The sequence below is a fragment of the Trachurus japonicus genome, chromosome 15, assembly GCF_045865225.1.
Source record: "Trachurus japonicus isolate A0001 chromosome 15, Traja_1.0".
NCBI lineage: Eukaryota > Metazoa > Chordata > Actinopteri > Carangiformes > Carangidae > Trachurus > Trachurus japonicus.
The window spans coordinates 12,133,963-12,158,879 of record NC_140921.1 but is presented as its reverse complement, the minus strand read 5'-3'; the positions used below and the strand labels follow the sequence as shown (position 1 = coordinate 12,158,879).

General features: G+C 42.1%; 1 protein-coding gene across 2 annotated transcripts in view; it reads right to left on the bottom strand.

Annotated features, from left to right (window-relative positions):
• LOC146973278 (equilibrative nucleoside transporter 1-like) overlaps nucleotides 1-24,583 on the bottom strand; it is a 43,776-nt gene extending 19,193 nt beyond the window's left edge. Inside the window, exon 1 of one of the 2 annotated variants that reach the window (XM_085799610.1) lies at nucleotides 24,410-24,583. The gene's annotated coding sequence lies outside the window, so the exon portion shown is untranslated. Of the gene's footprint in view, nucleotides 1-10,372; nucleotides 10,391-24,409 lie in introns of those variants that run through there. The other variant, XM_085799612.1, reaches the window with a different exon arrangement.
• Between the last annotated feature and the right edge of the window lie 334 nt (nucleotides 24,584-24,917).

Genomic DNA, 24,917 nt, shown 5'->3' with positions numbered 1-24,917 from the left:
GCAAGTCTTTCACACTCAGAGTGAAGCAGTTCACAAGCGCTATAAACACTCTCCCCAGCCGTCGGACAACACGTCGTACTGTATGAACTAGTTTAACCGAGTCTTAAACAGCTAATTAGCCGTCAGTATTCACCTCGCACCGCGCGCCTCCTATATACTTTAGCCTTAACAGCGGCTCTGCCAGATACAAATGGCCCCCTGACAAACCCATAGCCAGATTAGGATTTTACACACCTCTTTTTTTCCCCCTCTTTCTTCCACTGGTTGTCATAACACCGTCAAATCCCACAGGACCAATCAGGCAAAACTTTTGGTATCACAGACACTGCCAAGAGACTTGCAGTTTTAAAAGACTCTGGCTTAGTCATGTCCCAGATTCCTGTATAGTATCCGTCTCTCTCAACCTAACACGTCGCCAAACGAGCCAGCTGGCACCAGCTTCCTGGGGTTGACGTGGTGCCCAACACACACACACACACACTCACATGGGCACTTTGTAGTCCGTGGAGTGGTACAAAACTCCAGTTTGGCATTGGTGTGACACTTTAACTGACTGACCTCTTAGCGACATCCAACTGCAACAATCAGCCACTCCACAGTAATTTATTGTTTCCTCCTATAATGTCAAGGTAAAAAAGAAAATAGTGGAAAATCCTTGCCAAAGAGAGGCTGTTCAGACCGTTCTGTTTGCCATCTCATCAGGAGAGTGGTCACAATTGTGCCTAAAATTTTAACTATGTGACTTGAAAAACCTGGTCCAGCCGCAGCATACTGATTCCTATTTCTTTTATTCTTCTGGATTTCATACAGTGTTATAAAGAGCCAAGTTCAAATTTCCCACTTGAGGCTCATTACAATACACAACGTTTTCCACAAGCTCAGATAATTATGGAACTGCGTAATGTGAAAAAACATGACAGCGTTTTCTAAGTATATCCAAACAGACACAGATACAAATGCAAAGATTTTAGCATAAAAGCAAAAGGAGGGATTGGGGCTCCTCTGTTTTAACTGTTGCAGTACCAATGCCATTGATACCAAATAAATAAAATCAATTAAAATTGCAGAGGGCTATCAGTGCTAGGCTTTACACGATCAGGATTTTTGGGGCTGATCACCGATTAGCGAGTTTAAATAAACTGATAACCGATCACGTGAGGTAGCAATACGTCTCTTTAAATAACTCGTTTATTTACTGTATACACTTGTGTACTGTTTACTGATACACTTATGTACTGTTTACTGTTCACTGAGTATCAACAAAAGTATTCTTAAGCATATTTTGACATTTCTGCCAACGGACAATTAAGTTTTTTGAATCCTGAATCATTAGCAAGCAACATCATCACTATTAAATAAACATGTTGGTGCCGTGGAACTTCTTCGGAGAAAATGAGACAGATAAAACACAAGCCATCTGCAATCTATGTAACTGGAGCATCTGCAAAAAGTTTCAACACGACAATGATGTCATTGATCGGATGCGAAAATGCAAATAAAGTCCAAAATATCGGCCAATGCGATATAGCCGATCAGATCAGCAGGAAGTCTAATCAGTGCAGCTGCAAAGTGATGCATTTTTTAAAGCTGTGTGTTTAGGGGGAGTTAGGGGAGGAGGGGATTATACGTTTTACCTATTTGAAAAGAAAAGTAGGCTATAACCTGAATGCACAGAGTTGCACTGAGCTTAAACTGTGTCTGTGCACAGTGTGAAGTGTTGGTACATAATACTCTCCAAGTGAAGCTCAGTGCTGGCAGGTGAAAAAAGGTGGCTGGTACTGCAACACCATGTGTCACGTCCGTCTGCCGCTCTGCCCCGGCCAGCAGTCGACACAGGGGGGAAAGCAGGCCATGGGGAAGTCTGACCTATATCTTGAGGACAGGGCAAAATCTTAACAGAAAGGGACAGGAGTACATTTTGTCTCAGTGGCATACCTCTGTAACAGGGTCGCCTTTATTCCCAGGCTGACACACAATAGTTTGAAGCTGGTCATATGATGAAGGTAAGGAAACTAACCCCCCCCCCCCTCTCTTCCATGAGGCCATTTCCCAGTGCATATGGAAAACAAACACTCCTCCTAAAAGTCGTTATTATAAGTCAAAACATTTTTACAGTTTGACCAAAATTAATAACAGGGTGTTTTTTTCCCCACATGATCAGCACTGGTGACATATTTGATCTTTTTGTGTGTGTGTGTGTGTGTAATCTGGAAAATAACACGCATTTGTAAAAAGTTCATTCAGGCAATTGATTTAGCTACTTCACAAATGGGAAACAGAATTAACCTGCCTTCACCTCAGAAAACCAGCTGATAACCAGATGCAGGGAACATTACTATTACAAAACAGTATGAGGAACCAGAAAACATTGCCTACAGCAGTTCATTATATGCTCCATAGATGCACGGAAAAATATTTATCCATCTCTTAAAAATAGTAGCAGCACTAATGGGATTTCAACATTATGATTGGGAATCGAAACTTGGCTCCAGATACGAAGTGAATGCAAAACCTCCCCCCAAAAAACAGAATTTCAGTTCTGTTTATCCCAAACACAACAAGGCTATAAAACTGCAGAAATGTGCAAAGCGATCCGCAAGCAACCTCAGCCTGGCCTTGCAAAGTCCTTACCCGGCTAATTGATTAAATCTGGGGGTCTTTCCTGATCCCTGGGGGGTCATCTCATCTGTGATATGCAAATGACCCTTTTGTTACTTTTTTTCAACCCAAACTGTAACTGTATGCTGCCCAGTCACTCACAATGCCTGTATCCCCTTTGACCACAACTGTAAATTTACATACAGGTGACCCCCACCCTTTTGTTCAGCTGTACCCCAGCCCCCCACCATTCACACTGGGTCAGTGCTTTGCCTCAGATAAACTCAGTGTATTCAGGATTTTTTTATTTTTTATTAATAATGCAATCTTTTCACTGAGTACATCATGCACCAGCGCAACAGCGTGTCACTTTATTATGTTACGAGCTACGCATGGATAATGTCCCAGTGGCATGAAAGATTGAAGAATAAGGGAAAGAAGAGGACAAAAAATCGAGAGAGACTCATTTATCTTTTTCCATTTTTCCATTTTGGAATTAAACTTCAAGCAAAATCTGACCGTATATGTAATATCCGAGTGCTCTCCATTCATCACACACTCACACACTCGCACACAAACAACTGTACGTGCCCTTTTCAATGTTCACATGCCACACACTCCTTTGCTCTTGATCTACAGTATTTACATCATCACAGAGACAGGAAACACTGCTACAGAGTAAACAACAACAGACAAAAGACTGATTATTTCCTCACATGGGAAATAATCAGTCGGTTGGTACTTGAATGACAAAACCAGCCAACGGGGACCAGGTGCAGAGTTAAAGGGTTACTTCACCTAAAATTGATAATTCACCAACTTTCTACTCACCGTCATGCCAAGGAAGGGTTTGGAGAACTTTCGGAGTCATCAAAATGCTTTTCCAGGGGCGGTCCAGCTGTTTTCAACAGATTTTCATGTAATGGTGGTGGACAGAGCTCACTTTTGAATCATCCAAAACACACACTATGAAACATCCAAATACCTCCATACTGCTCGTCCGTACTGACCCAAGTTTCCTGACGCCGCGACATGGAAAAGCTGTTTGGAAAAAATTAATTTGATCTCTGTTTTTAGCCTTGTTGTAACAGTAGCTCCCAGTGGCTGTGCGAGATTTTCTGCGAGACGTTCTTCCGTGTTTACATCTTACATCCAATGGTTTACAACGACGAATGTACAGCACATCTCGCGCATGTGCACAAACATCAACAGAGCCACTGGGAGCTACTACTACAACAAGGCTAAAAACAGAGATCAGATTAATTATTTCCAAACAACTTTTTCATGTTGCGGCTTCAGGACACTTGGGTCAGTATGGACGAGCAGTATGGAGGTATCTGGATGTTTCATAGTGTGTGTTTTGGACGATTCAAAAGTGAGCACAATCCACCACCATTATATGAGAATCCGTTGCCAGCCGGACCCCTCCTGGAACTCCTAAAGCATTTTGATGACTCCGTAAGTTCTCCAAACTCTTACTTGGCATGACGGTGAGTAGAAAATTGGTGAATTATCAATTTTGGGTGAAGTATCCCTTTAACCCCTGTATCGTCTACTACAACATGCCATCGATGTCCAGTCTTCAAAAGCATAACGTGTCCGGCCGCCACACACCGTTTAAAAAAAAGCTCCTTATGCACAACTCGTAAAACTGCACGGTGATGATGATTCATGTGCCGTTCACATCTGTGCCTGACAATCAGGTTTCCAATTTCACATCGTTCCTTGAATGACCAACGACCACCTCGCACACAGAGACATGACATGCAGCTTGCTCAACAGCCCGACAGTTCGAGGACACCCAACACTGCAGTTACGTCGCAGTCCACTGATTTTTACAGCCGTTTGATTCCCATTTCACACTGTGTTTAATCCAAGGACGGTATTATTGATGTCAGTGCCTGAAGAGAGAACAGATTAAAGATGTAATCTGTTTAAATAAAAATGAAGTGAGGAAAATGGAGGAACACGTGATGACTGTTGTTTTGGACCTACAATGACCCCCTGCTGCTGAGCCATTTATGGCACCTTGGAAACCTAGACCCCGTCCACACGAACTGATTTAATGAATCTGCATACATTTTTTATTGTTTCAGCGTTTGGTCCAGATGGCGGTTTTGGGGGGTGAAAATCTGAAAAACACCGTCCCAGCGTTTTCGTGTCGACACCCAAAACAGATCTTTGGTGAAACGATGATGTCATGCCCCCCCCACTGCTCTAACCTCTAACCTCAGACAGACCACTGGACATTACAGTCTATGGACATAACGTAACAACAGCCGACTACTGTCGGTCCCTCAGACACTGCGGCTGAATCTCGCCCGTTAAATCATCACCGATGGTCATATTTGCACTGACACGACTTCCAGGCAACATTTAAAGGGATAGTTCACCCTAGAATGATATTTCGCTCATTATCTACTCACCCTCATGTTGACTAAGGGCTGGAAGAAGTCCACCGTCCCTTCTCTGAGTTACAGGGGGTCTTGGCGTAGCAGTGCGTAGCAGTGATTTGCGCCGGCGTCAGCATGCGTCAGTGCGGTTACTGCAAATCACGCGAGATTTGGACGGACCAGGAAGAGGAGCTTCGAGAAGCTTCCTCCAAGCTGCTAAATAGACTTATTTAATTTTGTTCGGAAGCCCAAATTACGCAATTGGGCTTCAGCACAAGACGGACATTACATACGAGCATCATGGAGGTATTTGGATGTTTTTTTGTGTGTGTTTTTACGAAGAGCTCTTCTGGTCCGTCCCTCGCGTGATTTGCGCCGGCGTCAGTGCACTGCTACACCGAGATGACCCCCTGTAAGAGGAGAAGGGACGGTGGACTCTGAAAATTCTTCCAGCCCTTAGTCAACATGAGGGTGAGTAGATAATGAGCGAAATATCATTCTAGGGTGAACTATCCCTTTAATTGACTTATTCTTGGAGTTTGAATAGAGCGGGGAACTTTCCTCCTTCTTCTCTGTTTTTGGAGTTTATGTGTGGCAGTGTTACAGCGCCACACACACTCCACACAGGCCTTGAGTATGTATGACAGCGTTGAGTCCTTTTCAGCGGATCCGTGTGCAGATATTTCTTGAAATGATGGAGATTTATTTCAAAACGAACAAGAAAAAGATTGTTTTTTGGGTGAAACTCCATGTGGACAATGCCTTATATACATGATGGTTTAGCCCACCCAGCCTCAGGTCGATGACACACAGCTGGTCAAACCCTGCACCTGTAACACCTGTAGTTCAAGAACAACCACAGTCAGAGTGACCACTGGGTAATCCATAAAGGTTTCATCTCTTAGCACTGTCAGTCTGTTTCTATCAACATTTTTCCATCAATTTGTGACTCATCTGTAATTAAAGCCATTAATCGTCTATCTGACAGTCCAAATGCGACCCTGCCAAGTAACATATCATCACCACTTTCCATCACATGATGCACACAACTGGTTTTTCATGTGGAGTTGATCAGTCCATCCCTTCAGACAGCTTGTCCAAACAGGCCCTTTGTGTCAGCCACTGGCTTTACTCTAGTGGCCGGATTAAAGAAATCCCATTGACAGGAAAATAAATAAATAATTCAAAATCAAAAGATTAAACAACTATTCAATCTGAACTAAAGGGGACTATTTCAGGGACTATGCAGGCTGTGGACAGAAGTACATTGACAGGTGGCCAAAGACAGTCACCTTCCACACGGAGGCATTATGGGTATTCAGTGTCCAACTGAGCAGACACAGCAGGCCTGTGGGGGGGTCCTGGTGGTCTCATGGACAAAAAGGCATAGAAACTGTTATAATTAACTCAAACAAATCTCTAACAAAACCGACTGGATCGTTATTTTCCAAAAAATGCCAGTGTCAGAACAGAAGTTAAATCCAAACACAAAAAGACGACCTTGGTCTCTCCAAAACCTGCTGCACCAGTTTCCAAGCCCTGATGTAAATGTTCACTAACTGAGAATATAATAATCATACTTTTCAAAAATAAAATGGGAACAATATGGCCAAGAATTATTTATAATTACTGTATATTGCATTTTTTCCAAGTAACATCATTCCTGCTGATACAGTCTCAGCAGAACTCATTCATTTTGCCGCCGGATCGCTAGTTGGCATCATTTATAGTCGGAACTGCGACGGTATCTGATCGTCTTCGAACCTCCGACTTTCGTTCTTGATTAAAGCAGATATCATCGGCACGGCCGTTTCGGCTAATGCTGTGTTCAAGGCAGGCTTTTGAAACCGTAAGTTACAGCTTCAAGTCACAACTACGACTTGGTAGCGTTCCAGGTAACCCGTAGCTCGTGTTTTTACCGTCCTGTTGTCTGTGAAAGTTCCCTATAACGGCCACTCGTAACTTCCGACCCGTGAACTCGTACCAGATCGAACTGGTATGACTTCACAGGAAGGAAAAACACAAAGTACGAGTTTCCTTGAACGCACCATGAGTTAGCAGCCCCCGCCCTTGTCAGGCATCAATTGGTCCTCGTGCTACGTCACCATATTCACGCGCATCCCTTGGCTGCACACACAGCCCTTCATGCCGTTCTCTCCCCTCATTGGATAACACTTGTATCCCACAAGGAAAATTTTCTCCTCGGGTTACAGCAGAGCAGAGTGACGGAGAGACTCGTGTTTAGGCTGAAATACTTAATGTAAGTGATTGCTGACGCTATTTAGGACTTATATTAACAAAAACATTCCACTGATATCTGCTTTAATGAAAACATTCTTGGCAAATGTTTTCGCTTTCGTCCGTCTTGCACAGGTCCAAGACTTTCACCGTGGGCGCGGAGGCTCATGGGAAATGTAGTGTTCAAACACTTTGCTTTCCAAAACTCCTCGTAGCCCCTTTAATTTTTTCCAAAAAACTTTTTCATGTCGCAGCTTCAGGACACTTGGGTCAGTACAGACGAGCAGTATGGAGGTATCTGGATGTTTCCAAATCAAATTTCCAAAGCGTCAGTAATCGCACTGACGCCGGCGCAAATCTCGCGAGATTTGGACAGACCAGGAAATGAAGCTTCCGTTACAAACAAGCTTGAAATATAGACTTATTTAATTTTTTTCGGAACAATTTCACATTTCGGGGCTTCAATACAAGACGGATATTACATACGAGCACTATGGAGGTATTTGGATGTTTTTTGTTGTGTCTTTTTTTTACGAGGACAGTTGGTATCCATTTGCAACCGTTATATTGACATGCACTGCTACGCCGAGACCCCCTGTAACTCAGAGAAGCCATGGATAACTCTGAAACTTCTCCCAGCCCTTAGTCGACATGACGGTGAGTAGAAAATGAGTGAAATTTAAATTTTGAGTGAACTATTCCTTTAAGGTCCTCTTCATCAAAAAAAACTTGACATTAAGATTTATGTCAGGGATTTGCGTAACTTCCATCCAGGTACCACAGAGATTGTCACGCTTTGTAAAAGTGAGGATGTAATCAGGGCAATACAAATAAGAGCTGGAAACGCTGGCACAGAGACAGGAAAAGAGACTTCCAAGAGATACTAATGAGAAGAGCATAAAATGGTAAATCCTGGGGGGAAACTTAAGAGAAAAGAAACGCCAAAAGAGGGGAGGGAGCACGTGGGGTCTCAGATCCATTGTCTGCGCTCTGACCTGCAGCCCCCACCCTCCCCCCTTTATGCCCCAAATTATTTCCCGCCACTCGGGAGACAGCAGGAACAAAGCCTGTCTCCAGCTTTTTAGTTGGTTCAAGTGCTCTGGATAAATAGCTGACTGATGAACCGGCAGGACCGACTACTCTTATCGCCACGGCAACGCTGTAGTCACACAGCACTGATGTGATTTTAAATGAGTAAGTCAGTGAGGCATCCGTGGTGTGTGTGTGTGTTTTTGTTTTTTTTGCATATTCCTGCTGCGACCGCCACTGGCCCAAGATGATAAATGCTTTATTCAGAGGCCAGGATGAACGCTGATCATCAGCAGCCAGCGACATCTGTTTCTTTGCTTTCGAGCGCAGGCAGCACTGGTCAGTCCGGCAAAACTCAACAGGTGGGGAAAACTCCCAACTCCCACTCCTGTAAAACAGATGCTCGCCGTGTACTGTAGTGTGTGCGCCCAGCGGTGAGCCGAAAGCTGCGGTCCACAGGCCATCAGCTGTCTAGTTGGGAAAACAAAGCAACCATTCTGGTGAGCTCCTCTCCTCGCTTTAGGGTCAGGAGAGTCGCAAATATAGCACCAACACGTGGGACGTGGAGGCGAGCCAGGGAACACTCACTCACTCACTCACTCACAGCCAGAGAGAGATCCCATGTCATTTACAGGGGTTTTTTACAAATCCTGTAATAAATTTTACAAGGATACTTCAAAATCAGCCTCTGTACTATTCAAGGAAAAAACTCTGCCACAAGAAATCCTACAAGAAAACACACAAGTAGGTATCATACTGCATCTAAATGAGCTTTAAAGACATAATTAGAATGACAAAAAGAGCATTTGTGACTTAAATCAATGACGTTAATGAGAATGGATTTGACCCACACTGCAGCAGGAATGTCTGTGTTTGCGTTTACAACCACACACGCACCCCTGATGTGCTTGTAAAGCATGCAGCTGACTTTACTTTTTTCTACTATCAGGTCCTGTGATACAGTAGCCTACCAGTGAAAATTTCATTAAAGCTGCCAGTCACGCAACATGCTTTCCCCTGCAGGCGCCTAAGGTCATGTGCCCCGTGATTTATCACCAGGGTCTGCTGAGACTGAAGAACTTTGTATAAAATTTAAGATTATCTTCATTAAATTAATAACAGCAACTATTCGGAAAGATTTCAATTTGACAGGCATATATTCTCATGGCATAATTAGAAAGGACATTTGAGACTTTCCAAAGAGTCAGTGTAATTAAATCACATTTTAGGTTAGCTGACAATTAAATGACATTAATTAGGCTAAATGAATCCTTTTTTCTTCTTTTTAATCTAATCATCATTTAAGGTGATTTTTCAAGCAAAGGTAGCCTACTGGCACTGGCCAAATTTGAACTTTTACATAGAAATAGTTGCATTGATTTATTAATTTCCAATGTAAAATGAATATTTTTCATTCACATTTGACTTTTAGAAACTTTTAGGTGCATTTTCTGCCAAAATAATTATTTAATTGGTCATTAATTAAATAATTAACATACGGTATTACAATAGACTTAGTAGTGGCCATAAACATTGATTTCTAGGGTTAGATAACGTTAAAAGGTTAGGTAGCCTACACACATGAAGCAAACACTGATGATGAAGTAAATGCATCTGTTTGCCAGTGGGAGTAAAGAAATCACAACAAACAGTCTTTAAATGTCTCCAACTGCTTCCTCTGACCACATTTCTCGCTCTCAGCGGTTTTACTATAGCCTAATCCCGGAGCCATAGTAGCCAACAGTTCCCCTGCTGGGGATGGCGGCAAATTTGAGTCCCTAGACTCCGCAGCAGCGTGGTTTGTCCACACGAGCAGGACAAGGGACAGAACGACCGAACCGTTCCAGAACGATTCCAGAACGATTCCAGAACGCGTGACATCAGTCGCGAGAGGGGCTGACCGACTCTAGTAACCGTTAACGTCGGTCTTTTTGACGTAAATTAGACAAAAGTCGGGTCGGTTTTTGTTTTCAGTTGTGAAGACGCTGATTTCTAACAGAGAAAAACGACCGAGACGCAACCGATAAACGGTGAAATGTGTGTCGCTCGCCTTTTTCATTCACTCTGGACACACACACACACACACACACACACACATCGAGGTGTCCTCCTACCTTTGAGTGAAGCTCTGGTAGCGTCTGCTGGTACTCTGTCCAGTCAGTGCTGTGTTTCTTTAGCTCTGCGGGACTTGTATCCCCCCCCAATGATGCGTTCAGGGACGCCTCGGTCTTTTGATGACCAATCTGTTGTGAGGAGTAGTTGTTCACACTTTCTGTGCTAATGATTCGATCAAATCCATTAATATGCAGTAACTATTGCTTGTGTGCCATTTTGGCATAATTATTTTATACCTCACCACCATAGTTAATCACTTGAATACTCAAAAAAAAAAAAAAAAGTATAACATAAATTGTTTCCCAGAGGAGATCAACACATTACTATCAACTAGGCTAAATGAAATAATGATTGTGAGTTCTGGGTTATAAAAAACAACAACATTAAAATTAAAGTAACATAGTTTAATAATAATAATAATAATAATCCAAATCTATTCTATTATTAATTCTCAGTCATTATAGGTCCAATTGAATTACATTTTTGTGCTAATGCAGTCTAATACACCTGTCCTGTTATGAATACCTTAGTCAAGATAATAATGTTCAGTTTTTATTGACTGATATTTGTTTAAGAGAGAACGAGGGAGTTTCAGTGGCATGGTTTCAGAAGATAAAGTTTGTGGTGCTGTTCAGTTGTTTTGCCCTGTACAAAGAGGTGTTTCTGTTATTATTATGTCCTCGTGGTTGTAAATGCAGTGGAAAAAATAACAGGATCTCCTTTCTGTAACAAACTACAGCATCGACAATGATCATAAAACTGTGTCAGCATCTTTCTTGAACAGTTTCAACACAAATACATCTTTATAAGGCCATAAACATTTGTCTTTTTGCAGGACTGTTGTTTTAGACTATATAAACTCAAACTGCCAACTGAGCATGCAGTATACTGAATTGTATAATTTCCGATCGTCTTTGAAGGCAACTACTCCAGTGTTGTCTTCCAAGGGAGCGGAAATTTCTTAGTATTCTGACATTGGATGACACTAAAAATGTCATCTGTTACCAATTACTTTCTGAATATGTTGTTCTCTGCCAACTCTAACTGCGTCTCTGATCCAGTTTTATTAATGATTCATGTCTGGGATCCCAGATAGAGAGAAATCCCCTCTTATGAAATAGCAACATGCTGGTATGTAGGAAGGCTGTGCATGCTCAATATTAGTATTTTTATGAAAGCCATATACATATTGTCTAATGTAAAGATTACAGTGGTTTAAAATCAGATCAGCTGAATTAATAATATCCCTCACAGCCTGACCCTTGACTCTTTCTGCAGCCTGTTTGATTTGTTTTCCAGTTGTTTGTGCACACGTGTGAATACTGATGCTGTCATTTATTTGAGACTGTACCACCCCTTTTCCCATCAGTAGATTCCCCTCATCTGACCTCAGCAGCACATCTTTATGCCAACGCACTGCCAGATCGTCTTTGTGCTAGGCTACATACCTTCTTATCTTTTTGTCTTTTTTTATACAACTAAACCTGACATAACCGGTTTTCTTTTGGTTGTTCTTTGGTTATTGTTTTTATTTCATTAGTTTTTGTCTTGGTTTGTTTTGTTTTTGTCTCAACCTGACTGCTCAGAGTTGGCATCACATTGCCACCATGTCTTGTTAGGACTTGCTTTCATCAAAAAACACCATTGAAGCATGTTGTATGACACACCGGGTGAAGAAAAAAAAATCATTAAAGAAACAGACTATTACCATGTAGCCATGGAGCCAAGGAGTTGTTTTCAAACTACACTATGAATCATGTTATTCCTGCCTTATTCACATTCAACCACAGTTTTGTTCTGTGTTTTTTTGCAAATGCAGCACATGAGTTCATGCTGGAGGTCAATGCTGACTATGTTTAATAGTCGCAGCCATTTAGTCAAGGACAAAACAATACAAATGACGGATAAGAGTTTGCCTGAGGCAGCTCTTGTGTGTGTAACTGTGGCGAAAACTTGAAAGAGAGCCGGAGGAAGAGGATTTTTGACGCGCAAAACATCAACAGTCAGCTGGTATAAAATCTTTGACCTGTAAATCACACGGAACAAATGGTGTCCTCCAAGAAAATGTCAATCAATTCGTGCTGCGTCTCAACACAACATGTCGCAGCTTGTCCTGGGTTTGAAAACAAAGATGAACTAAAACACACTATACTAAGCCCTGCGCTTTAAGAAGAGTAGGCTACAGCCTGTTTTCCTCAAGTGTCTGGGAGAAGTGACACCAGTGTATAATTTCATCACAACACGTGGGCCTGTCTGAACCACCGTGCCTGCCGAGGAGTTGTTTATGACGAGTTTTCGTGCTGCGTCTGGGTCTGGACACACTGAGTGTTGGTCTCCAGTGTTTGCTCATAGAGTCGTGGTGGGTTCACAGTCATCCACACCCTGTCTCCCCCTCCGTCTAAAAAAAGCTTGCTGCGGTTTGACACACAATTCGGCAAATAGTGCGTCTGCTTCCTCGCTATATAGTAAAGCCAGACGAGGAGCCACAGAGGACTGAGGGACCTCTGTGTGAAGACACAGCATTGCACTTCATTTCCAACACTGTCTTTATTCCCTGAGGTTGAATGCGTCTCTCCCTCTACTCTCCATGTGCACCACAGGCTTGTTTACTGGCCTGGTAAAAAAAAAAAAGAGAGAGAGAGAGAGAGCAAAGCAAAGCAGTGCAGAGCCTTGACTGGGTTTTTCCACAAAAAGAAGGGGGGAGGATGCAAGATTTTTTAAAAAATCAAGAAAACAGTGAAGTAAGAACAAGAAAAAAGCAAGAGGATGGCTTTTACGAGACACCTCCTTTACCAGATGAAGCTGAACATCTGAGCAGAAATATGAAACTTGAGTGGAAACATATGAAAGCTGACAGCAGCAGGAGTCAACGGACGGATGGACGGACGGAGCGCATGCAGGAAAAGTGAACCACCGACACCGAACTGAACTGAACTGAACTGAACAGTCTCAACTGTAGCTGAACAGGTGCTGGTGTCATTGAGGTCTTTGCCAACTGATTTGGCACCTGTGTGACTGGCTGTGCATCTACAGTTTCAGCGGGGCCGTTTGTTTAGTCTGCAGGAGCTGAACACGCAGCCAAGCCGACCTGCTCGCACCCCACATGAAACACACCTCAATGTCAGGAACCTGGAAGAGCGCTCGGTTGCCTCCTTTTCTTGTGTTGTTTGGTTGTATAATATATACATTTCTATTGTTGGTCAGAGGAAAAAAATCTTATGTCATCAAGTCCTTCACTCCTCGTTGACCCCAGAGAGTTCCTCCTGCACGCCATTTTTAGAACATAGGTTTTTATGAGCAAATAAACATCATACATGTCTAATTTGAGAGTGTCCTGTGAAGTACGTGGCATTGGAAGGGGAGGGGGGGTCTCATAATAGAGAGGTGGAGGGCACGACATGAATGGGGCTGGAAGTGGCTTTTCAAACAACATGCTGAGATTTGAAAGGAACGACGAGAGGAAAAAGGAATTCCTATGGATGGCCTCTTCAACCCCTAAACGGTCCAGAGAGACAGCGAATGAGAATGAGTGAAGTTTAAATCCCATCTGGGATTTGGAATATCAAGAGCTGGCTCCGTTTGGAGGGATTAAGGTTTATACAGGTTTGAAGCGAAGAGGACAGGCAGACAAAGAGAAAGCTCCTCCAGGAGTGAAATGCCTCCTCATCTTTTACCTCTGGAGCCCCCCCCCCCCCTTTCGAATTCCCAGCAGAGTGCGAGTGGTCAGCAGGGGTCACGCACTCGGATCAAATCCCTGTCACGATGGTTGATCCACAAATCTGCTGCTGCACAGATAAATGAATTCCTCTAAGTCCATTTAAGTACAAGAGCTACTTTTGAGCCATTAAGGGATTCACCTCTTCAGTCCAGCTAGTTCAGGACTGGCATTCGTCCTGAAATCCTGCACTCGTGGGGTGTTGTTGCTCATATTTTTCTCCGTGACCATGGAAATTGACAAAAAAAAGACTTTAATTTGTCAAATTCATTCCATTCACTACTTTTTATCTCCACTCCTCTTTATCAGTAATTCGGTATGTGCTATATGTTGACACTGGCTTATACTCTGGATGCAAACTTATCTAAAGAATGAAGCAACATTGCCAGACATGTCTTCATTTTAATGTTTTGTAGCTGAAAGATTTATTGCTCGGTGGATTTTAGATGCATTCCTCATGATGTTTCACACTGTTTCTCGGCTTAAAAAAAGAGAAAAAGCATTCAAACTCATCTATTGTTTTCCATGTGTCAGCGACCTCCAGGACAAACAAGTGCGATCAGTCATATGACATAAACGAGAGAAGCTGAAACATGCTACGAAGCCCAGTGGGAGTTCACGCCACGTCAGTCGTTTTTGGCCGACAGTGAGTTCTTACATCTTCTTCAAATGAAAGCTTGTGAAATTTTAGGGATTATCCAGTGCTGACAGTCCAAAATCTGCTCTGCATAGAAGGAGGAGGAGGATGGTGTGAGCATGCATTCCTCTCATTTCTACATTCTCCCTGCTGTTAAGCTTGGATTTAACGTGAAGCAAAAGCGTTGTCCTGATGACAGGGTCAAATCAGAGAGAGTTAGTTGTGCTGAATCCACTTTTACAGTAACTCAAAATGGGTTGAAACTGTGAGTAATTCGTTATGAAATTAAGGGGAAGTTGGTCACTTTTTCGCTGTTTTGGTTGTTGTTTTTTTCTCTACGGAGCTCCCCCTACAGTTTCGGAGTGCATATTTTCACTGTCGTAAAAACAAACCGCTAACCCTCCTCCCACCCCTTGGGCCATGTGCAGAGGGCAATCTATGGAGCGATGTATACCAAGGTAGGTAACATTAAAAATTAACAAGAGATTACGGATTATGGGGCGTGTTTGTGTTGCAGTGCCGTAAAGCAGTCCATGTTTTTCACGTCTTGCAAGGTTGATTTTCGGCCAACAGATGCTAGGTGGAAGGCAGAGAGTCTCCATTCTCCCTGTAACAAGTCATTTAACCATCACAATTACTTCAAAGCTGTTTGATTAAGGTAAAAATCTTGCAACGTTCCCCTTTAAGAAGCTTCAAGACAAGTCTAAGGAAGTAAACATAGTGAGCATCATGCAATGATACGTCCTTGATCTGTATCTGTCATACAGACTGTGGCTTACCCACAACAGACTGCTTTCTGTCCCCCTTCTTATCCATCTGTCTTTTCTTAGAGTTGGTAAAATTATGTTTTTAAACACTGTTACATAAATTGCACAAATACCTGTGGCCACTAACTCAGGGCGACACCCACCTTTGGTCAGGATCAGCAGCTAACACTAATGCTGTATGACAACTCACTGACTGGCGCATTTCACACATTCGGATGTGAATTTAATGCATCTTCAAGAGGAAACTTTATTTTGCTTCACGCTTTTCTTACATATGTAAAGTACAGCTATTACGTAAAACTGAAGAAAAAAATCTGTGATACATGAAACAGGTACAGATCCTTTATTCTGCAGTTACACTAAAAAGAAAAGCATTGGCACAAGTTACTGGCAGGCTGTGTCCAATTTCTTTGCAACACACAAACAGGTCATAAATTACACAACAGTGTTTCAGATTTTATGGAGACTGTATGATGCAACATTTGTCCTTGTTTTAAGCTTAAGAGTGAACGCTTGTCTTACCTTGTCTGTAAAATGCTATATATTTTTAAGCTTTATATTATTTTAGGGGCTGTAAATCACAGTACACTCAGTAGCTTCATATGTGCATGTGAGGTGTGTGCAGTAGTTTCATGTGTGTCAGCTCATTCCTTTGCTCCACACACAACAAGCACATGCACGACGTGTTAGATTTATCATTCGGCTGAGATATCCATGTGCGCAGGAGCGTGAGTGCACACGTGTGTTAACGTGTTTATGTGAATGTAAGAAGGGCACAGTGTGTGTGTGTGTGTGTGTGTGTGTGTGCATGCCATCGGATATGTTTTCTTTGCATTAATAACAACACCTGCTGAATCAATTCAGGAAATCTGAATTCCCTGCTGACAGTCTCAGCTGTTTAAGTCGTTTTGCTCCTGTGTAAATTTTGCTGTCACCTCAGTACCATCTATACTGCAGATCCTCTCCTCCCTCCATCGATTTTTGTTTTTTTTGCCATTCCACTTAGAAGACTGTCTTTGTCCGTCCTCATCCTGGCCCATCCCTTCATCTTATCAAAGGCCCTCAGCCATCCTGTTGTCCTGTCCTTGTGAGGAAAATAATTAAACAGAAGAACACGAGGGCAAGGTCTTTTGGAAAACTGCCATCGCCATGTGTTCTTTGGTGTGGTCTTGTCCATTTAACGTCATGTTTGCCCATTTGAAACCCATTACTCAATTGTTCTCTCCACTGCTGCGTGATACTGTACGGCACCACCTGTATTTTTTCCAGTCTGACACCGGCCCATTCAACCTTGACTGCACCATTTGTTTGCTAGACTGTCTGGAAGCTGAAGGCCATCTGCAGAAGCCATTGGCGTTGTTGTTCTTATTGACACAGTTAGAAAGCCAGATTAGTCAAGGGTTAAGTCATTTCTACTCTTAAATATGATATTAGGTCTTTAAGGGTTTTTGGGCCATGATGAACTCTCTGCAGCCTTAGAGGTCAAGTCTGTGGGAGGCGGCCTGATGGCTATCAGCACCTTTTATATGGACTACACCTCAGTGCCGCCAATGAAAACTGTTCAAAGTGTGTCCTGTGGATTAGTGAGGCAGACTGTTTGTGGAAAAACCTTTTGACAATGATTTTTTAACCTAATTTTTCTGTGACATAAGGACCAAAAGAAATGCTGTTCACCTCTATTGTATTGAGGTGGAGGTATTGACATCTGCATCCAAACAGGTAAGATGGAAAATATATATTTAGTAGTTTGGGTGAACTAAAGAGAACTTTATTGGCAATGAAAGGTGCGAAGTTAATCCACTGGATGTCAGTGAAAACAAAACTCATTACTCTTTATGGATTTTTATCCACTTTTGAATCTTCAGTTTTCTGCAGCTTTACATAACTTTAGTCATTGTTTGACTTTCCGACATGAGCTAAAAGAATGATGATAATGTTCTGTGACCTACAACGGTGCATCAATACCCAAAATACATGTTATGTTGCAGGTTTAAAGGCACACTTTGTAGAATTTGAACATTTGTCAGGTTGCATTTTATTTTGAAATTCTGCACTGATATGACTCTAATATCATCATGTCATACATAACTAACACACAGTTATACAGAGACACATGTGTTTTCATCGTTTACCTGAGCAGAGCTACAAATTAAATCAGGACATCAAAGTCTCTGAAGTAACATAAACGGTAAAGGTGTAGCCCAACATGCGCACAATTTAAAGAGGGCGAGAGAAGAAATGTCAGCTCAGCCTGAGGAGATTTCCACTCAGCCAACATGAAACACCTGTGAGGCTGCACTGAGGCCGTTCAGGGATTTGAACTCGTTCTCCTTTACAAATGTTGTGCAAAACAACTCTGAAGGAAAAGAGCAGATTTATTATCTATGTTGCTTCATCCTGTTCCAAAACTTTTTTATTTTTTGTTACAGACTGAGGTAAAGCGATTTCAGAGGCAGCCACCAGATCCCTCAGCTGTATGCACACCGCATGCCTGTGTGATGATCTTATGATTGAGAGATGTAAGAGATCCATCTGTCAACGACTGCGTGTGAAACGTCCCACAGGCCTTGAACGCCCCGGCTGAGCCTCACCATTTTTGCAATGAAGGGTGATGAGCTCAATTTCACATTTCCACTGTGCAATCTCCAATTTTCATATTATAATTTCACTATTAATAATTATTTTAAAGACTGACAAGTTCTCAAGCCCATCCAAAGTCAGATGACTGCGCTCGAGACACGGCTTTGTTGTTTTAGCAGTGCTGTTTTTAGTTGTGTACTGTGTCCGTGCACAGCTCCGGGGTCAATTTACGACACAATGAAAGGTGAAATCTCAGTTTACACATGGAAACCTAACAGAGGTTGGTATTCAGATATAACAATAAACAGAAAAGCAAAGTGGTCCAATATTAGGCAACAGGAAATCTCTTAAATCTATTTTTATAAATTAGCTTTTAGGTAGGCTAATGTTTATTTTGTTTAGTTTACATAAAATTCTTTGAGTGAGATCTCTCACTCTAGATTTAAGACTGTACTAGACAGAAAACACAATTATTATTATTTCAGGTTCTACCAGCACCATGACACGCATGCACTCCACAAGTATGGAGGCTGATGTGGTCACTTTGCAGCAGATGGTGTTATTATGCAGTTTAATGATGGCTGGGGTTGCAGTGTGCAGTCAGTGTGTAGAAACGCAGGAGAAAAACAAGAAAGACGACATCAAGCTGATTTAACATGTTTAAAAGAAGACTTCCCGGGTGTTTTGTGAGGAAGGAAATTAACTCAATATGTGAAGAACTCAACTGTCATGAAGCATCCTCAGCCCAGTTTTGTAATTGTTTCAGTGAGGGACTCAACTTGAATCTGAAAGCAAAATTTGCCTTTGAAGCATCACTTACAAGAAGATCATTCATTATAATACAGCTTGAACTTTGAAGAAACTAAAAGGAACATGGGAGAGACAGTCCAGTCTCATGTTGTACTGTTGACTATTTTGAGTTGTGGTCACTGCATGGGTCATTAACAAAACCACAATCCTAAAAAAAGAGCGTGTGAATGACTGTTTTTCCTCTAAAATCTGCCATTACCAAGCTGCTCTGCTGCTGATGCTGCTAATATCCACATTTTATAACCATGACAGAGACTGAAAAGTCGCCATGCAAACAAGTTAAATGACAACAGTTGTGTTGTGACTGACTGAAGAAAATAAGTCACAAGACAAGTAGGAACTTTTCTGGAAAGAGGTCTAAGGATCTAAGGTGTCTAAAAGGTTGGTAAATGTTGTGACAAATGTGCTAAACTGGCAACACTAAAGAAAGCTGAATGAAACAGTTCAACATCAGCTCATTCTGAAAGCTTAACAGCCAATGGGAAAGCTCCAACGTTCAACCAGCCAATGGTGTAACTTTTTATTCACTCAGTCACATGACATTTGGTGGTAACTTGATCACTCACTCAGTCACAGACGTTCATGTTTCTCGTGTTAGGCTATAATGCTGTTGCAGTACGGCCAATAACCCCCCCCCCCCCCCCCCCAAAAAAAACAAAAAAAAAACACGCTCAGCATCTTATTAATTAACTACATGTAAAGCGCAATCTTAACCACATGTTTTCTACTGTCATTCATCTGTAGTTATATCTTTTTAACCTCAATTACAGAAAATGTGTTTGATTTTTAATGCCATACAAGACGGACCACGTTGCCAAATCACTCTGAAGCTCTTGTGCCTGTAATCCGTTGAGTTTCAGGACCTCGACTCTCCGTGTGAGGTCTTGGCTCTGTTTCACACAACACAAATACATCTCACTATCAAAAAGCAACCATGGACCCTTGTTTAGTTTTTGGGGTTTTTGCTTAATCAGCAGCACGTACTTTAGTCTGAGCCGGCCGAAAAGGCTGCAGGTCCTGGCTTAGTAATTAAAGTCATTCCAGTGAGCTGTCACAAAGGCTTCACTTCACTATTACTAGCTGCAAATTTCTCCAGCGCACAGGTCAGACACAACCACAATGTACAGCGATATTGTTGCAGCACAGCTAATCACATCAAATAAGACCAGCACCAAACCTTGGCAACACAATAAACAATCACAGACACTTGTGCCAAAAATGTGACCACAGCTGCAGCCATGAGAATTACGTCCAATGACAACGTCCAGTGCCAGAGCAGGAAATAATGTGACCTTTATGAGGTCGAGCAGAAAGGTCAAGGTTGGTGGATGCATGGGAATGTGGCACGTCAACGTCATACATTCCTGCAGGAGCCTGGTCAAGGTTAACAAGTAGTTAATATTTCCCTAGTTATTACTGTAACTATTAGTTCCCCAATCTAGGTATGTTAATATTATATTTGACTTTTCTTTCTCAATGATTCACATGAGGAAACAATGTCGGTGAGGAAATATGAAGAGTCGTCCAATATCAATGTTTTAAGGTCTCAGATTAAGGTGTGTCAGGACCCAAAGCAACCATAATTCACACAAAGCTCCACAGATACACAGTAAAATGTGTCAAACCTAATATAAAATACAGTCAGAATTGAGAGACTTCTCCATTATCTAATACAGACTCAGTCTAGTTTAAGGTCCTCTTCAATTTTGAGGTTCAACTACCAGTCAGTCAAGACTCTTTGGTACACTGTCTCTTCAGATTAGCAGTTCAGTTGATTTCATTCATAATAATTTTGTGCTGATGGTTCAATTTGTCAATAGTATGTCAACATCACTGGCATAAAATGAATGTGCCAGAGGTATTTCGGGTTATTCCAAGGCGTTTCCACGAACCAACATGAGGAAGTTATGTAACATCTTTCCCATTAGTCTTTAGTCAGTCCTATCATGCCAGGTTGGGTTTTTTTTTATTGTGAAATATATCAAATTCAGCTGGGTAACATAAATCTGTTGTTGATAAAAGCCAAACTGACCCCAATTCACCTCCTCTAAACTCAATAAACTCATATAGCTACTTTATGTGTGTGTGTGTGTGTGTGTGTGTGTGTGTGTGTGTGTGTGTGTGTGTGTGTGTGTGTGCGTGTGTGTGTGTGTGTGTGGTGTGTGTGTGTGTGTGTGTGTGTGTGTGTGTGTGTGCGTGTGTGTGCGTGTGTGTGTGTGTGTGTGTGTGATGTAAAAACAAACCAAAGTTTATTTACTCGTGGGAAGTTAATGAGACCACATTCCTGTGTGTTTAAACTAAACTGATCTGTGGCCAGACTTATTTTCTGAAGAAATATGCTCTAAGTATTTTACTTTAGGGATTTTTTAAGTCAGCATTTCTTTTCACACAGCCATAGGAGCTTCATCATCTTTTTTCGGCCTCTGGTTTTGTTCCTTGCATCACACTGCAAACAAACGAAACATCTGGATTGACCACGTACACACATTGTGTAGTTAGGCAAATCAAAATATCTGCGCTGATACCGAGTCATTACGATACATCATCTGAATATCATGAATGCCAAACGAGATTTTGTGCCAAATTAGTAGACGTTGAGAGAGTTAACTGGATAACCGGCTCTTGAGGAAATGTCATTCGATCAATGAAGCGATTAGGTTTCATTTCCTGAGCAGCAGGAATGTTTGGACTGAAGTTCAGGTCAAACCACAAACTAGAGATTATAGTTTGGACCAAAATCACAAAATGACTGATCAGCTGTCATTGCCATCAATAAAGTCATGATGTCGCTAAAGAACAGAGAGTTTTATTGTTTTAAATTAAATTTCTCTTGGATTTGTCTATTATACAGTAGCTTAATCAATCAATGAACATAATAATAACCAGATTGGTTTGGCCCCGCAAACTCACTGTCTGCCTTCATCTTCTCTCCTGCTCTGTGAACCTCAGCACATCTGCTCTATTCATCAGTATTCATGACCTTGTGCGCCCGAGGGCATCTGGTTATAAACACAATGACGCTTTTGATGATCCAGTCTTGGTCACCTGGTTTCCCGCGCACCACTGCATCATATTACCCCACTGCATGCTGCTGCCCCTGTCTGGTTTTCAGATGGTACGTTCTAATTATAGTCGTGTAGTTGTCTCGGGACACAAGGTCCTGGCAGGAGGTTAGGAGAGACAGAGACGACGGAGCAACAGGGTGAAGAATTAGGCAGCGCTGAATGGGCGTAATTACTAAAACTCGGTGTGATACTCAAAGACACGAACACAAAAGTCATTCAGAGGTCGGTTAAAAGACTTCTCTCTTTCCTCTGTGCGCTTTAGCTGTGTAAACCTGAGAAGCAATGAGCTATGAATTAATCAGTAAGTCAGTTCTTTGAATATATGTAAAGTCTTTCATGAATTTCAGAGAAAATAACCCAGATGATGTCATGGTGATGTCATCAGGTTAATGGCATAATAAACTATGAAAAATAAAGTGAAAACAAATGGAAAAAATGAAAAAAAAATATGTTGGATAAGTTTGAAGTTATTTGCCATTTGCAGTTGACGGAGAGTTCCCAGTTAGCAGAGCTGAGTGGGAGCAACTGCAGAGTTGCAGCAATTTGTTCCTGTGCACGGAGCCACGAGAAAAGAAATGTTTTAGACACTTTTAGACACAATTCAATACCCATTTTCCAGCCAGTGAAGAAAGCATTTTCCATTGACTCAATCCACTCGTACCAAAGGGGAGTGCTATTTTCACAGGACAGGAAATCAATTTTGGATCCCCCCCCCAGAAAAATCTTTATATATCTATGTAATGTCTTTGTGCATTTGGGAGAGAATAACCTTGATGATGTCATGGTTATGTCATCGATGTTGTAGGGATTAATGTCATAGTAAAAACTGAAAAGTAATGAAATGTGATAAACAGAAAAAAGGTTGACCAGGAGCACCTGCAGAGCTGCACTAATGTGTTCCTGTTCACAGGGCCATGAGGGGGGAAAAAAACGTATTTTAGGAAACAACAATCAGTATCTGTGCTCCATCCTGTGAAAACAGCACTTTCATTGACACTTCTTTCTTTCTTTTTTTAAACCAAACCAATAGTGGCAAAAGGAAAGTGCTGTTAACACAGAACAGAAAACCAATATTGGATTGTTCCTTCTGCTTTTTTTCCCACAGAACAATCTCTATTGTTTTCAGATAGTTTCCACAAAAAAAGACAGCGAGAAAGACAGTGAAACAATAGTAACAATATCAACAACGTGATACCAACCCAGCATCCTCCCTTTTACAAACTCTTATCTAAACCATGAGTAAATAGCCAATAAAGGAGATAACAGAGTCAGGAAGTCTACTGAGATGGCCCAAAAGTGTTTTTTAGAAGTGTCTAAAATACATTTGCTCTGGTGAACACTACACAGCTCTGCCCACTAGTACACATTACCTTACATTAGAAAACCTGAGCTGCTCCTTTAAGCGCTTATCAAAAAATGTCCATCTGTTAATCTCATGATCGATTTACTACAGTACGAGTTTGAGCTGCTGCAGTTTCAGTTTTTTGAACCTGCAGCTCAGCATCCTTGAACTTTCCCCCGATTCTGTGAGAGCTGCTTCATCCCTGCAGGTGAAGACTGACAACATCAACAGAGCAGCTTATCACTGTGAGAGTCGCTGCTCTCTCAAAGCACAAGCACCACTGCTAAGTAAAGCACCTTCAAAAGTTATCAAACACACTCTACCAACATTGTATCAAGCACACTGTGGAGAGTTTGAAGTCAGTGTGTGTGTGAGAGAGAGTGTGTGTGTGTATCAGAGAGTGTGTGATACAGTGGTGGTTTTACACTCAATGGGGGTCTATTCTGGGAGCTCTTTCATGCTGTCCCCTGCTGTGGAGTGTGTGAGTGTGTGTGTGAGGAGGATCTATCTATATTCTCACACTGTCACCTGCTGGGATGCCTCAGCTCAGACGGAGTAAGAAAAAAAAAAAAAAAAGAAGTCTCTCAGCCTCTGGCCCAACTTTGAAAATCCAGAGTCAGGTCAGCTTTCAACTTCCTCTGCAGCTAACACAACATACCGCGTGTTGGATTACTGACACAGAGACACCCCGTGAAGGCAGCAGCATACGTGCATTTATATCGTCTGATATCACATATCATCAGGCAGCAGCAGCAGCAGCAGCCATTCACAGATGCTCATCATCATCACCATCATCACCACTCTCAGTCTCAGCAGCACCGTTGATGCTTCAGTCGCCTCCAGCGCAGCGCACTGCGACTTCGTGACCATTTGACCTTGTCATTGTTTGTGCCGAAGCTCCACCAGCTGAAGAAAAACTAAACATCTGCATTATTTGAGTTGTTTACCAGAGAATAACAACACGCACTTAGTGGACATCCCCTCCACTCCACCACCTCCTCCTCCGCCTCCCATCCTGCCGGCCGAGCTCAGTATTTTTTGGCAGGACTGTCAGCAACCTTGAGCAGCGCCTCTTTTCTTTTTTTTCTTTTAGTTCTCTACGTATGAAAAACAGACTTACCCACATATAACCGGCCTGCGATACCCTCGCATTGAGCAGCACGTATGTCGGTTCGCTGGCACAAAGGTTTACGCATGCATTCCTCTGTTTTTTCTTTTCTTTTTTTTAATCCCTGTCCTTCTTTTCGGCTGCAAAACTCAATGCATTCGCGCAGTTGGTGCAGGGAGAGAGAGTGAGAGTGGGGGTGGTGGGGGTGCGATACACAGAGAGAGAGAGGGATGGGGGGTGGGGGGTGGGTGCTCTGACTGGTCCAGATTTCGACAAATAGTAAGGCATCTGATTATTTTGGATTTTTACCAATAATCCATCAGATTATAATCCCTTTAAAACATGTGCCAGAGCTCTGTGCCAAATACTGGGTCAGAGAGAGAGAGAGAGGACAGAGTTACTTAAGGTCTTTTTTTTTTTTTTTTTTCAAATCACACACACACCACGAGTAACTACTACTGCGGGCTGACTTTTTTTTTTATTATTTTACAAAGTGCTAGGTTTTACACTGTTTACAGAT